The sequence below is a fragment of the Aquarana catesbeiana genome, linkage group LG07 (genome assembly GCF_042186555.1).
Source record: "Aquarana catesbeiana isolate 2022-GZ linkage group LG07, ASM4218655v1, whole genome shotgun sequence".
In the NCBI taxonomy this organism is placed as follows: domain Eukaryota; kingdom Metazoa; phylum Chordata; class Amphibia; order Anura; family Ranidae; genus Aquarana; species Aquarana catesbeiana.
The window spans coordinates 243,723,851-243,739,296 of NC_133330.1; positions in this window are offsets into that span (position 1 = coordinate 243,723,851).

Sequence of the window (15,446 nt, forward strand, 5' to 3'; positions counted from 1 at the left end):
TGCTGCCTTAACATCCACCTGATAAAATCTTGTGAACATATGTACTGAAGACCAAGTAGCGGCCTTGCAAATCTGCGCCACTGACGCCTGATGGCGGAAAGCCCAGGAGGTTCCAACACCCCTGGTAGAATGAGCTCTAACCCCAAAGGAGCTTTACCTTTCAGACCATAGACCTGAGTAATTAACTGCCTAATGCCCCGTACACACGGTCGGACTTTGTTCGGACATTCCGACAACAAAATCCTAGGATTTTTTCCGACGGATGTTGGCTCAAACTTGTTTTGCGTACACACGGTCGCACAAAGTTGTCGGAATTTCCGATCGCCAACAATGCGGTGACGTACACCACGTACGACGAGACTAGAAAAGGCCGGTTCAGAACCAAGCGCCGCACCCTTTGGGCTCCTTTTGCTAATCTCGTGTTAGTAAAAGTTTGGTGAGAGACGATTCGCGCTTTTTCAGACTCATGGCTTTCAGATCGTTTTCTGCCGTTCAGTTTGTGCTTGTGGGTTTGTATCTGCTCTTCAGTGCATGCAGTCAGTTCGTATCAGAGTTTTCTGTGTGATCTTGCCTGCTCGTTGCTGTTTTTCAGGTCGCTCTTCACAGGCCTTGCTGTTCTTCAGTGTGTTCTGTTACTTCGTTCTGAGCAGCCGACCGTTTTCTAGCCATGTTTCGTATGCGTACTCCTCGTAGAGTTCGTGCTGTGCGGGGGCTTGGTGTTGGGGTCCTGACCTTGACACAAGTCCAGTCCATGAACAGGGTGGGGAGGAGTTCATGGACCAAGAATTGGTTGCTTCAGCGTGACCAGTTCTCTCATATGCCTTTGCTCCGTGAGATCCGTGAGAATAATCCTGATGATTTCAGGAACTTTCTCAGGATGACGGACCCCGTATTTCACCGTTTGTTGGCTTCGCTCACCCCCTATATCAGCAGGCAGGATACCTGCATGAGGCAAGCCATCACTCCGGAGCAGAGGTTGGTCGCTACCTTGCGGTATTTGGCCACAGGGAGAAGTCTGCAGGACTTGAAGTTCTCGACAGGCATCTCCCCCCAGGCTCTGGGGATCATTATCCCAGAGACCTGTTCTGCCATCATCCAGGTCCTGCAGAAGGAGTATATGAAGGTAAGATTTTTATCCTTTTATATCATATTTTATTGTATTGAATGTTTGCTAATGTCTTGTATTTCTTTCCTCATTCCCTAATTACCATGATTGGAATATGCTGTGAATGTCCCCTTTTTCCTCATGCATGCTGGATTTTTATGTAATTATTATTTTATGTCCTTCATACATATTTGCCCTTCAATAACCTCTCCAGCATGGTGTCTCCTGCCCTATATTCACCTCATATAGTCACTTAACAATGTATTTTATCAGCTCCATAGTAGTGCTTTACCCCAAACACCCCCTAAAATGTTTGTTAATGTTATTTTAGCTTTAAATTCAGGCAGAGTGCCAGAGGCTTTTTTTGTGGTGTCCACAAATTTTTGGTAACCCTCCCTCCCCCAACTGCTAATCAGCTGATCCCAATTCTCTATCCTCAATCATCTATCTGCTGACTTTGCCAAACCCATACACACTATACCCATCTCTTTACTGATCAGATTTATGGATGAATTCCCCAAAGCATGTAGTGCAAGGGCCTGCCTGTATACTTTCCAATGGAACTGTTTAAAGTTTTTGTATCCTATTATTATCTTGATAGGTAATAGCAGAATGTCCAAATGTCCTCAAATGTGTACAATGTGTATTTATATCTTTGTATTCAGACACTTCTTACCTGTCCAGTGGTCTGCTAATAGTGTAACTAAGGAGGGGCTGTTCCAAGTAATACCCTGTATTTAGGCATTCATCTCAAAATGAAGTGAAGAGGGTTACCTGTCCAAGAGTTCCCCCCCCCTATAATGTTAGAAATGGCCCATGAGAGGGGGGGAGGGGGAATATGATAGGTGTACCTTATACTTTGGCCTTGTTAAATTCCCCTTATTAAATGCTATCTGGAGGTTGCCCCATAATGTTTGTGTATAATCTGCTTGCCATGTTTCTGTGAAAAAATAGTAATGTTTATTGTTTTTTCCTCAACAGTTTCCTTCCACGCCACAGGAATGGCAGACTGTGGCCTCCCACTTTGCCCAGCGGTGGGACTTTCCTAACTGCGGAGGGGCAATTGATGGGAAACACGTCCACATCGTCCCACCACCCAACTCGGGGTCGTACTATTATAATTACAAGGGGTTTAATAGTATAGTGATGTTGGCGGTGGTGTCGGCTAATTACGACTTCTTGTATGTGGACGTGGGGAAGAATGGCCGGATGTCCGATGGTGGAGTGATCGCCCAGACGGAGTTCTACAGGCGTCTCCAGAATGGCAGCTTGGACTTGCCACCTCCAGAGGACAATGTTGAAGGTCCCCCATTTGTGTTCGTTGCTGATGAAGCATTTGCGCTGGGGGACCACCTGATGCGGCCATTCCCGATGAGGACCCTCACCCCGGAACAGAGGGTTTTTAATTACCGGCTGGCCAGAGCCCGAAGAGTGGTGGAGAACACATTTGGAATCCTGGCCAGCCGGTTCCGATTATTTCTGACACCCATCCATATGGCGGAGTATAAACTGAACCATATAATACTTGCCTGCTGTGTTCTCCATAATTTTTTAAGAAAACATTCAGCCAACTATGCTGGCTCAGTTGGGCCTGAGGCCGGAATCCCAAATCCATCAACACTGACGGCGCTTGAAAGTGGCCGTCCTGGCTTGCCCTCCCTGAATGCCCGTGATGTCCGGTTACACTACCTGGAGTTCTTTGCGGGTAGGGGGGCTATCAATATGCCAGAGAATCTGTGACACCTTTGTAAAATAAAAAACAAACAAAAGAAATTCTTGGTGGACATTTACTGCTTGTGTTTGTTTTAGCTGACCCTGACAGAAATGTTTTGAGTGCAGAAAATGTCGTGATTGGGTAACCTTATAAAAAATAGTGTTGGCTGGTACTTCCTAAATGCCAAAACACATTTCACTACAAGTGCACTTGCAACTGCACTGAACCTGCACTTGTAGTGCAAAGTGTAATTGCCCTTAGGAAATAACCCCCATTTGTGCATAAAACAGCAATTACATTACCCCAAAAGTGTTGTAGTGTTGAGACAATAATCCACACATTCTTGAGTAAGGCACTTTTTTATAGCTGCACAATCACATGTGCATTTCCGCAAGGTTTTTAAAACAAACCAACATGTTTGTTGTATAACAATGTTTGCAGTAGCATTATCAAAAATCGAAATATCCATTTCAGATAAAACAGGCCTGTGTAAAACCAACAAGAAAGCCAAAAAACTTGAACTTACAAAGTTCACATATGGTAAAACCTGAAGGCTATATCAGACATGAGTATTTAGGAACTGTGTTTGATATAGCGTTCAGATGGGGGGAAATCACCCCTGGAAAAGCCAAATTTGGAAGATGCACACCAAGTTCAGAATGTCAACATGTGCTATCTGCCATCAGGGGGGATCAAGGGACGTGTTTTGGGGGAGCAAGCCCTTCCTCAATGCGACTTTATAATTGAGGAAGGGGTTGCACCCCCAAAACGCGTCCATTGATCTCCCGTGATGGCAGATAGCACATGTTGGAACACTGTGTGCATCCTCCAAATTTGGCTTTTCTAAACATTGTAAAAATTTTAGTAACATAAAACAGGTGATTTTGTGGGGTTTAAATTCGCCCCAAAACTTCAATGATGTTATTATTTTTTTTAATAACATCAGTGATTTGTTGCTGGATGTTTTGCAATTGGAGATTACACCCCATGATCTCCCCGATGAGTATCTGGGCACTTTCAGATGTAAAGCGTTCTGGATCACGGTCACCTAAAAAGAGATAAAGAACAAAAAAAAGGTCTCAAAAATCTGCCACCATCCATCTCTTTTACCTGAGTCTGTGGTCGCAGACACTCACCTGTTGTGGTGCCAATCTCCACCACATCTTCTTCTTCCTCCTGCTCAGCTTCTTGGGTTGGTATTTCCCCTTCTTCCAGAGGGGGGGGGGGTCTCTGGTCTCCTGGGATGAGGGGTGTCCGAGTCTTTTCTCCCCTATGTAAAACAAAAATGGTATAATTAGCACACAGATATTTGATGGCAGAACTAGAAATAGGAAACATTGCTTGGAAGTGGGGTACAATTATCTATTTTAGCCGAGTTCCAAGATGTATATTTTTTATTGCCCTTTGTCAAGCTGCAATACTTTACCTGTTTGGTACAAGCTTCACAGATGTAGCCCCCCCCTATAGTATACACTGGAGCACCTGTGTGGCCCCCCTAATAAAAAGGGTGTTCTGGGGTCCCACACTAGTGCTCCAGTGTCCAGATGTGAAAACAGCTGCTCAGTGTCCTCTCCTTACACACAATCTAGTTTGCATTTAATTCTAGTAACAAACCCATCTACACAAACAAATATTTGGCATCCAAGTAGGCCCCCAAAAATGTGTGAAAATGTAATGGTGTTCTAGAGGCCGAAAGAAAAATGTTTGATACGAACGAATAATGGGCCCATGAACATTAAAGTTGACCTTTTGAAACGTTACAATTACTAAAAGCATATGGAGCAGAACGAACGGAATAAAGACAGCAAGAATAGGAACACAGCACAACTACTTACTTTTTTGCAGCACTCTCCGGATCTTTCGGTACTGCTCTGGCTCTCTCAACTTTAGGTCCGACCACCGCTTCCTGAGCTGATCTTTAGACCTTCGTACCCCGAAATTCCGCTCAAGACTCTTGACCACTTTCGCCATGATCTTGGCCTTTCTGATGTTGGGGTTGGGGTAAGGCCCATATTTTCCGTCATAGTCGGACTTCTTCATGATGTCGACCATCTGCAACATCTCCCCAAACGACATATTTGTGGCCTTAAAACGTCTCCTTCTGGATCGGGACGTGCCTGGATCCGGGCTTTCCTCCTCCTCCTCCTCGTTGTTCGAATTAGCACGCACCTGCTGTAACTCTGCCATGTGCTCTTCACCCACTGTGTCGAATGAAAAGGGGCGGGGAATAGACTAGAAAGAACGTCAGGGGCGGGCGGAGTTACACGCATGCGCAGTGTGTATAAAGCGTAACACACGTGCATATTACGTATGATCTGTGAGCGGAGGAAGGAGCATTGGACGTGACGATCGTAAGAACGAAGGTAAGAGCCAAACTTGTGCCTATACTGCTTCTAGATTGAGGCCTATATTGTAACAAGATTAGGAGAGTTTTGTCTGACATTAGGCTTTGTCTTGTGTTGTGTCTTGCAGTGAACATGGATATCTTAATGAAAGATAATGACTTCATGTCAGTATTCATAGATATGCTAAGTGAGCTGCCCTGTCTGTGGGAGATTACCCACCCCCATTTCAAGAACCAAGCAAAGAGGAAGGCAGCACTGGAGCAATTGTGTGAAATTGTGAAGCAGGTGATCCCCACGGCAGACATCACTTATTTAAAGATTTTCATTGGTGGCCTGAGGAGCACATATCTAAGGGAGCGCAAGAAAGTCCTCGATTCACAGAGATCCGGAGCAGCAGATGACATCTATGTCCCCAGGATGTTGTACTACGACAGGCTGCACTTTCTGGCAGGCCAGACTGAACCCAGGCCATCCCTCTCCAGTCTTCCTTCCACGCTTCCTTCCCCCCCGGCTGAGGCTTCTGACGCCCAACCTGGGCCTTCCAGGCCACATGTGGAGGAGCCCAGATTGAGCCAGGTATAGCATTCCTCTAAATATTTCTGCTTGTCCAATCAATGATGATAACTAGATGTTAGTTGGGAGTACTAATTTAGGATTGTGATTGATGATGCAAAACATTACAACCATGTCCCTTTTTCATACACCGGGAATTCTCAGCCAGGAGGTGGCCGAGCCGAGCCGGCTGGCTGATATCAAGGTCCCTCCCCTACACCTGAAAACAGAAAGTGGCAGTAGAACGAGTACCCTAGAGGAGGCGGCTATAGCATTCTTTTGGAGGGCTACAGAGGTCCTGGGAGCACCCCACACCAGGCAGGAGAACATTGCTGCATTCATAGCATATAAAATGCAGAGGATGGAGGAGGGCCAAAAAGCCATGTGTGAGGCCCTCATATCAGAGGCTCTGGAGAAAGGTATGAGGGGCCAAATTACACCTCACACACAGCTTTGGGATGGTCCTCCTCCTCCTCCTGCAGGTCCTCCTCCTCCTCCTCCCTCTCCTCCAGGTCCTCCCAGTCCTCCTCCAGGTCCTCCCAGTCCTCCTCCTCCTCCTCCTCCAGGTCCTACTCCTCCTCCTGCCACATCTCCAACTGCACAGCCGCAGCCCGGAAGGAAGCGTGGAAGGAAGACCAGACAGTGATTGCCCTGGGTTCAGTCTGGTTGGCCAAAAGATGCAGCCTCTTGTGGTACCACAGCCTGGGGACACAGATGTCATCTGCTGCTATCCGGATCTCTGGGACTTCTGGACCAGACTGCCCTCCCTTACATATGGACTCCTCAGGCCACCAATTTTGATGTTGAAGAATTGATGTCTGCCGTGGGGGTCCCAGGCTTCGCTAATTTCTCCTGTTGATCCAGTGTTGCCTTCCTCTTTGTTTGGTTCTGATCCCTTAATAAAGGATTTTTGTTTTGAATTATACTCTCCTATGTGTTTTACTTCAAAAATGACAGTTTGTTTGTGAGGATTCAGGTACATTTCAAATATACAATGTGAAATGAACAAGGGACACCAACACCAAACAATCTCCTGGAGATTAAATAATAAAAGATATCAATGGTGTTGGGGTAACTTGACACACAAAACACACACAAAAATATTCTGGAGTAAAAATAAAAATAACATTGAGCAAAGATCAGCCTTGGAAAAAATCCAAACATTAAAGAAAAAAAAAGGCTGAAAATCCAAAAAAAATAAAAATAAAAAAATAAAACTGTCAGATGTGACAACTAATAACAATATATTGAGGGAATCCCACTAAAAAAACACAAATAAAACTTTGTGAGAAGTGTGTGTGAATATGAGCAGCAAAACGACTTAATTCTTGTCACATTATAAAGAAGAAGAGAGTGCGCTGTATTAAACCATTTTTAACATTGCAGCGTGACGAAAGTGCTGTATCCATTGCGAATGCTAAGTTTACCAGAACGAGCTGTCCCGTGTCGGAATTTCTTCTGAGCATGCGTGGCACTTTGTGCGTCGGAACAGGCCACACACGGTCGGAATTGACGCGATCGGATTTTGTTGTCGGAAAATTTTATCTCCTGCTCTCCAACTTTGTGTGTCGGAAAATCCGATGGAAAATGTCCGATGGCGCCCACACATGGTCGGAATTTCCGACAACACGCTCCGATCGGACATTGTCCATCGGATAATCCGACCGTGTGTACGGGGCATATGAAGCAGCTTGACCCTTCTTGGGGCCTTCCGGCAAAACAAAAAAGGCATCAGAACTTCTGATGCTTCCAGACCTTTCCAGGTAGACTCTGAATGCCCGCATCACATCCAAAAGGTGCAACTGCTTCTCTTCTGGCGAGCCAGGCTGAGAGAAAAAAGAAGGTAGGACAATGAAACTACCTTAGGCAAAAAGGACGGAACAGGACGTAGCACCACTTTATCATGGTGCAAAATCAAATACGGCTCCTTACAGGAAAGGGCCGCCAATTCTGAGACCCTTCTAGCCGAAGTAATTGTAAAAAGAAAAGCCAACTTCCGTGTCAAAAGAACTAACGGAACTTCGTTGATTGGTTCAAAAGGCTGCTCCTGCAGCACTGACAAAACCCAATTCAAATCAAATCCTAAGGGCAAAGAGGTGATTTAACGGGAGGCAATAAGTGAGTCACTCCCTGAAGAAAAGTTTGGACCAGGGAATGTGAAGCCAAAGGCATCTAGAAGTAGACTGATAAGGCTGAAACCTGCCCTTTAATTGTTGTCAAGGCTAATCTTTTATCTAAGTCTGACTGAAGAAAAGAGAGAATTTTCTCTACCAAATATCTGTGAGGATGCCAACTTCTGGTCTCACACCACGCAATGTAAGCCTTCCAAATCCTGTGATAAACCTTTCTGGTAATCGCATTTCTGGCATTCACCAATGTAGTTACCACTGGTCCTGAGATACCACGATCTCCTAGCACCCTGGCTTCAATAGCCACGCCATCAAATTCAGCAACCGTAAATTCGGGCCCCTGTGACAGTAGATCAAGCTGGGATGGAAGCGTCCAAGGCTTGCCTACTGCTAATCTTATTACCTCCGGGTACCAGGCCTTCCTGGTTCAGGCCGGAGCTACCAGAATGACTGATATCATCTCCTCTCGGATCCTGCGCAAAAGATGTGGCAGAAGAGGAATCGGGGGAAATGCATAAATCAAAGAGAACTGAGTCCAGGGAACTACCAGAGCATCTATCCCGATCACAAGTGGATCTCTTGTTCTGGATACAAACTGCTGAATCTTGCAGTTGAACCTGAATGCCAGCAAGTCTACATCCGGTGTACCCAACCGCTGGCAAATCTGCATAAACACCTGTGGGTGCAGAGACCATTCTCCTGGATGTATCTGTTGGCTGCTGAGATAGTCCACTTTCCAGTTCTCTAACCTCGGAATGTGGACAGCAGACAGCACTGGCTAATGTAAGAAGGAACATAAGCTGCGCTACAAACACAAAATGTAAAAGATATATGAATGAAAAGATCCGTGATGGACCCGTACATATACCAAAAAACAAGTACTGAAAATATCAAAAAAGGTGACAAAGTGGTTGAATGATAAAAAGACATAAACCAGTGAATTGTCCCAAAAAATATATATAAAACATAAAAGTCTGTGAATACAAATCAAGTGATGTTCAGTAGAGGTGAAATGAGGCTTCTCAGTCCCACAGATACCACCAAATAATGCAATCCACCACCATATAAAATACACGCTTACCAGAAGGCAAGCTTGTGTAAGCTTGTAATGCAACCTGATGCCCAGTCAGTAATATCGTCACAGCTCGACTTCCCAATGTAAAACGAGGGACAACCAGGATGACTCCATCCGGTAGTCATGTGGGGCAGTCAGCAGGAGGAACCCGGAGGAATGAAAAAAACAGCTCTCCATAGTGTAAATCAGTATGGCACAAATTTTATTAAAATCAAAAGTTACAGTTACGTAGAAAGGCAGATGAAAGCATGGATAAAAGCAGTAGCCGGCCGGCTTACAAACACCCGTTCAGGACGAGGTACTCAGCGATGATGTCAGCGCGTCAACCACCCGACGTACATTTAGTCTCAGAATGACATCGTCTGGGGAACGGGCGACGCACTGACTCATTGCTATAAGTGGATACATGAAGCCACGCCTCATTGTGAAACATCAGTGGCGGAACCTGGTCTTCCCAATGAAAACAGGAAGCAGCCAAACAGAATGAATTGATTAATGTGTTGAACGGAAGAAAAGTAGTAATAATGTAATATTTACTAGGACAGAGATCAATGCTCTAAAAATCCATGCGTAACAAACCAACATGGAAATTAAATATAAATAAAACTCGGTCTATGTACAATGGCCATAATGGGATAGACAAATGAATATTAGTCTGACCATGCCATCTACTGAAAAAAAAGAGGAAATGTCAGCAAAGGTCACAATCTCTAACAATAAAAAGCAGTGTTAACTCAATCACAAATGGGATACAAGTAATGATCCCCAATAATCAAAAATGATCAACGGGTGTCAAAACTGAGAAAAATGGGTATATGTGATAATAAAAAAGAGGGAAAAGAAATTTTGTTTTATATATGTAAACAACACAGACATGGCCACTAAGGGTTCACATTAAGTACACATAATGAACAAACATCAATCAAGAGTTGGCAATAAATGCATTGAGGTCCACTTCTAAATTGAGTCCAAAAGGAGTATAACATTTGAATTTGTATACCCATGCCATCTCTAACCGTGAAATCCCACGTACTAAAGATCCACCCCTCCAGTGGGGGGTGTACTTATCAATCCCTAAAAAATTTGTCTTGGCAGGATTTTGATTGTGGACTTTGAGTTCTGGAGACTGGGTGCTTGAGAAAACCGGTTGCAATATTTGTCACATGCACGTTCATCCTGACAGAAAGGGGGCGCTTAGTCCTACCAACATACTGTAGCCCGCAAGGACATTGGAGTAAATAAACAACTCCCTTAGTCGAGCATGTGATAAATGGTTTAATCTCAAACTCCACCGAGGTGCTGGTAGAAACAAACCTATGAGTTCTTCTGTGCGTACATCCACTGAGGGAACACACCCTGCACCTCCTACATTGGTAGAACCCTGTCAGATTTTCAAAGAATCCTTTCTTAATTGGGGGAGGGTCAAGAACATTAGGGGCCACTCTACCTCTAAGGGAGGAAGCTCCCTTGTAGATCACTTGTGGTTTTGCAGGAAGAACACTCCCCAAAGTTTGATCATTTGTGAGAATGTGCCAGTGTTTCCTGATGAGTTTAGCAACATTTCTATGCTGAATGGAGTAGGTGGTTATGAAAGGGACAGTAGGTGTCCTGTCTCGGTTAGATGTTTTAGCCTTCAGCAGGTCATTTCTGTCCAGTAGTGATATGTCATCAAGAGTATCTCTAAGAGGGGTCTCAAGATAGCCCTTCTCTAAGAAACGTTTACTAAAATATCCGCCTGAAGTAGGAACTCTCCGTGATTAGAGCAGTTACGCTTCAGGCGTATAAGCAGACTTTTTGGCACTAATCTCAGCCAACCCTCATGGTGGCAACTATCGGTGGGTATGTAAGAATTGCGATCAGTACTCCTAAAGAAGGTAGCAGTGGTAAACTGACCATCCTTGACACCAATTTTCAAATCCAAGAAATTGATCTCGAATTGATCTCTTTATTAACTGTTTAGTAACTGTTCCTTAGGTTGCGCGGTAATTCTTTTTGCTTTTAGCACTGGCTAATGCCTTACTGCCAAGGATAACACATGACTGACCTCCATGTTGGCTAAACGACTCTTGGTGCCACCCTGATGGTTGACATAGGCCACAGCCATGGCATTGTCGGTTTGAACCCTTGCTGGGTGACCCTGTAACTTTGACGTCCAATAATTCAGCGCAAGGGAGTATTGCTTGCAGCTCTAGCACATTGATGGGCAATCCCTGTTCCTTCAGAGTCCATTTCCCCTGGACTGTGGAACTTTCCATTGACTGCGCCCCAGCCGGAAAGACTGGCATCTGTGGTCACTACCTTCCACAACAATACCTTCCCTGTACTAGATTATGGTCTACTAGCCACCAGGCGAGACTTCCTCTAGCTTTTGGGGTTATGATCATGCAGGAATCCAAAGCCTGCATCTTCCTGCTCCATGGAGACAGAATGTTCTGCTGTAATGACCTGGAATGGAACTGGGAATGTGGAATTGCCTTCCTTCCATCCTTCTCAGAAGACTCATACAGAGTCGGACAGAAGGGCATCTCTTTCGGCTTACATGCTGAACCTCATCCATTAGGGCCTCAACCCTTCTTGGAGGCAAGAACATTCTTGCCTGGATTGTGTCCATGATAAGGCCTAAGTATTCCAGACTTTAAACTGGTTTTAGGGCTGATTTCTCTGAATTTATAATCCATCCGAGATGTTCCAGGAATTGGACCATAAAGATCACGATCCTTATCAAAACCTGCAGCGATAAATCCCTGAGTAGGAGATTGTCTAAGTAGCCTGCAATCAAGATCCCTCAAGATCTTAGAAGACCCAATATGGGTGCTAGAATCTTTGTGAAGACCTGGGTGCGGTTACAAGCCCAAAGGGCAGAGCCACAAACTGAAGATTTTGTTCCAATATGACAAAGCGCAAAAGCCTTTGATGAGGTTGAAAAATTGGCACATGCAGGTATGCATCCCTGATATCTATGGATGCCAGAAAATCTCCTTCTTGGAGAGAGGTCACGATAGAGTGGACTGATTCCATTCGAAAAGGCCGCACTGAGAGATAACGGTTCAGTGCTCTTAGATCCAGAATTGGTCTTTTGTCGCCATTTGGCTTTGGAACCGTGAAAAGATTTGAATAAAACCCTGTTCCCCTTTCGAGAACTGGGACCTCCATGATCACCCCCTGTGGCCTTAAATGGTCTAGTGCTTGGAGTAATAAGCCCTTTCTTGAAAGGTCCGTGGGAACGCTGGACCTCACAAATCTTTGAGAAGGGTAACAGTGGTAATTCCAGCCTGTACCCCAGAGACACTGTGGAGATGACCCACCTGTCCTGAATTAGCGTTCCCCACAATCCTGCAAACTACAGCAACCTTCCCCCCACCCGCAGGAGTGGGGGCATCCCTTCCCAAGGAAGATTTGGTGCCAGTATTAGCGGACTTTTGGACCCACAGACTCTTTTGGCCCTGGCCCTGCTGTTTACCTTTGGTAGAAGATCCCTGGTGCCATCAGAACTGCCTAGGGCCTGAAAAACCTGAGAAATTAGCGTGTGGCACCTTAAAAAAGGGCAGTGTAGCTACCTTTTTCACAGGAAGGAGGGAACTCTTTCCTCCAGATATCTTTTGGATGTACTTATCAGGATCATCCACAAACAAACGTTCGCCATGAAAAGGAAAACCAGCTAGCATCCTCTTACAAGGGAGCTCTGCTGACCAGCTTTTTAGCCGTAAAATTCTGCGCATGTGCACAAAGGAGCCATGCGGGAGATCTGTGGCATGGAGTCTTTAACCGGCTCTGGACCAGCTACTGCAGCAGGTTGGCCCGGCTGTGCGAAGCACTGTAGCTATACGTTGCGCGTGCGGCCAGCCGCTAGGCAGCCGCGACGATCGGATTAGATACAGAACCGATCAATCCCCAGGCCCAGGTCAATTGTATCTGGCCTGGACCCGGTGATCACTCCTGGCAAATGAAATCCTTCCCCTGTCTGTGTAAGTGTAAACACAGCAGGGGAAGTGATGTCATCTCTCCTCGTGGAAGTCTTTTCGTTCCAGAGAGAGGAAAGAAGATATCTCAGAGTAAGTGCACCAACACTACACTGACACCAGTTCATGTAGGTACACTTGCCACCCCCCGATTACCCCCCCGATCACCCCCCCAGTTAACCCCTTCCCCCCCTATTACTGTGTCACCCAGTGCAGTGTTCATATTTTTTTTTGATCACTGTACTGGTGTCATTAGTAGGGTACTTAGTGTAGGCCCAGATAGGTCTAGGGACCCCCCTAACCCCCCTAATAAAGGTTTAACCCCTTTATCACCCCCTGTCACCAGTGATCACTGTATAGGTGTCACGGGTGACGCTGGTTAGCTAGTTTATTTTTTTAGCATCAGGGCACCCGCCGCATTTCACCTAAATAAAGGTGTAACCCACTGATTACCCGGTGGGTGATATCAGTTTTTAGTGTCAGATAGGGTCTGCGTTGCCCCAGGCAGTGTCAGATTAGTGCCAGTGGCGCTAACACCCACGCACGCACCATACACCTCCCTTAGTAGTATAGTGTCTGAACAGATCGATATCTGATCTGATTAGACCTATACTAGTGTCCCCAGCAGTTTAGGGTTCCCAAAAATGCAGTGTTAGTGGAATCAGCCCAGATACCTGCTAGCACCTGCATTTAGCCCCTCCGCCCAGCCCAGCCCACCTGAGTGCAGTATCAATCGATCACTGTCACTTATAAAACACAACACACAACTGCAGCGTTCGCAGAGTCAGGCCTGATCCCTGCGAACGTTAACAGTTTTTTTTTGCAGCATTTGAAGCAGTTGCTGACAGTCAGGAGCTTTTTTTCCTGTGAGTCTCAGTACTGTACCAGTAAATTTAGAGGCCAAAATGTCAAATCAAAGGTACAGTAGTGAAGAAGCCTATACGTTTCTGAGCATGACAGATAGTGAAGAGGAAGTCACTCATCTGTCAGATTCAGGCTCAGAATACGAACCAGTAGACAGCAGCGGCACCCTGGCCAATAGCTCTGATGACGGAGTAGTGGTCCCTGCCAAGGTCAGGTGTACCCGACCCCTTTTTTCTGCTGTCGTTGAGGTGCAAGAACCACAGGGCTCTCGTATGGAGCAGAGAGCCAGTACTAGTGCCACTCATCCTTCTGTTGAACTGGCAAGCACCAGCGGCCTAGTATAACCTGGTCATACATCCAGCACTGCAGTAACACTTGGTGACGTGGCGAGTCCCATAAGTGCAGTTCAAGCTGGCGAGGTGGCATGGTGGCTAGCACGAGTAGTGTCCCGCTGCCACCAAGAAGAATACAAACACAGGCTCGTCGAGCCCATAGTGCCCTTCCTGCTGCATTCGTCAATCCTAATTGGGAGACCACCACTTCTGCAGTATCTGTACTTCCCCCATTCACAGGCCAACCCGGAATTCAGGTGGAAACAGTTGATTTTACATCACTTGATTTTTATTTGCTGTTTTTCACGGACGATCTCTATAGATCTATTCTGGACCAAAGCAATTTGTATGCTGGTCAATTCATCACCGCTAATCCCCAGCTGACCCTTGCCAGAGATTGGAGTCCTATTACGGTCTCCGAATTTAAGGCCTTCCTGGGCCTATCCCTCCTCATGGGCATAACTAAAAAGAGTGAGTTGCGGTCATATTGGTCCACTGACCCAATTCACCATATGCCCGTGTTCTCTGCCTTCATGACCAGGACACGATACGAGCAGATCTTACGGTTCATGCACTTCAATGATAATGAACTCTGTCGTCCTCGGGGAGACCCTGGATTTGATCGGCTCTACAAAATTCGTCCCCTCGTAAACCACTTCAACCAACAGTTTGCAGCCTTGTTTACTCTCGGTCAAGTTTTCTGTATTGATGAGTCCCTGATTACGTTTTCTGGCCGCTTGTCTATCAAACACTATCTTCCCAGCAAGCGTGCCAGATATGGGGTCAAGATGTATAAGCTCTGTGACAGCGAAACAGGTTATACATATAGTTTTATGGTTTACGAGGGAAAAGATAGTCACGTAGAGCCAGAGAACTGCCCAGACTACATAGGGAGCGCTGGAAGATTGTGTGGGACTTGGTGTCACCCTTATTCAGAAAGGGGTACCACTTGTACGTGGACGATTATTACACAAGCATGCCACTTTTTAGTCACCTTTTTGATTATGGAATTGGCGCATGTGGCACCATGCGATCTAATTGCCGAGGCTTCCCCCAACGGCTTGTAAAATCCTGACTTAGACAGGGGGAGAGAGCCTGCTTGAAGTGTAATAATTTGTTAGTATTGTATTTGCTTTGCAGGTATGGTAAGTCTTACTGTTATACTGTAATGTTACTTTGTTTTATTGTTAACTATCATTTGCTTAACAGGTACGCCATTCATCTGCAGCATGGGTTTATTTATCTTGACAGCAACAGTGTTTGCTCCCATGATACGTAAAGCCGTGACTCCAGCGCTGTAGGAGGTGATTTCACCACCACAGTTAAAAAAAGAGCATATATGCCAAAGAATGGGGGCAGGGATGGAAGAAT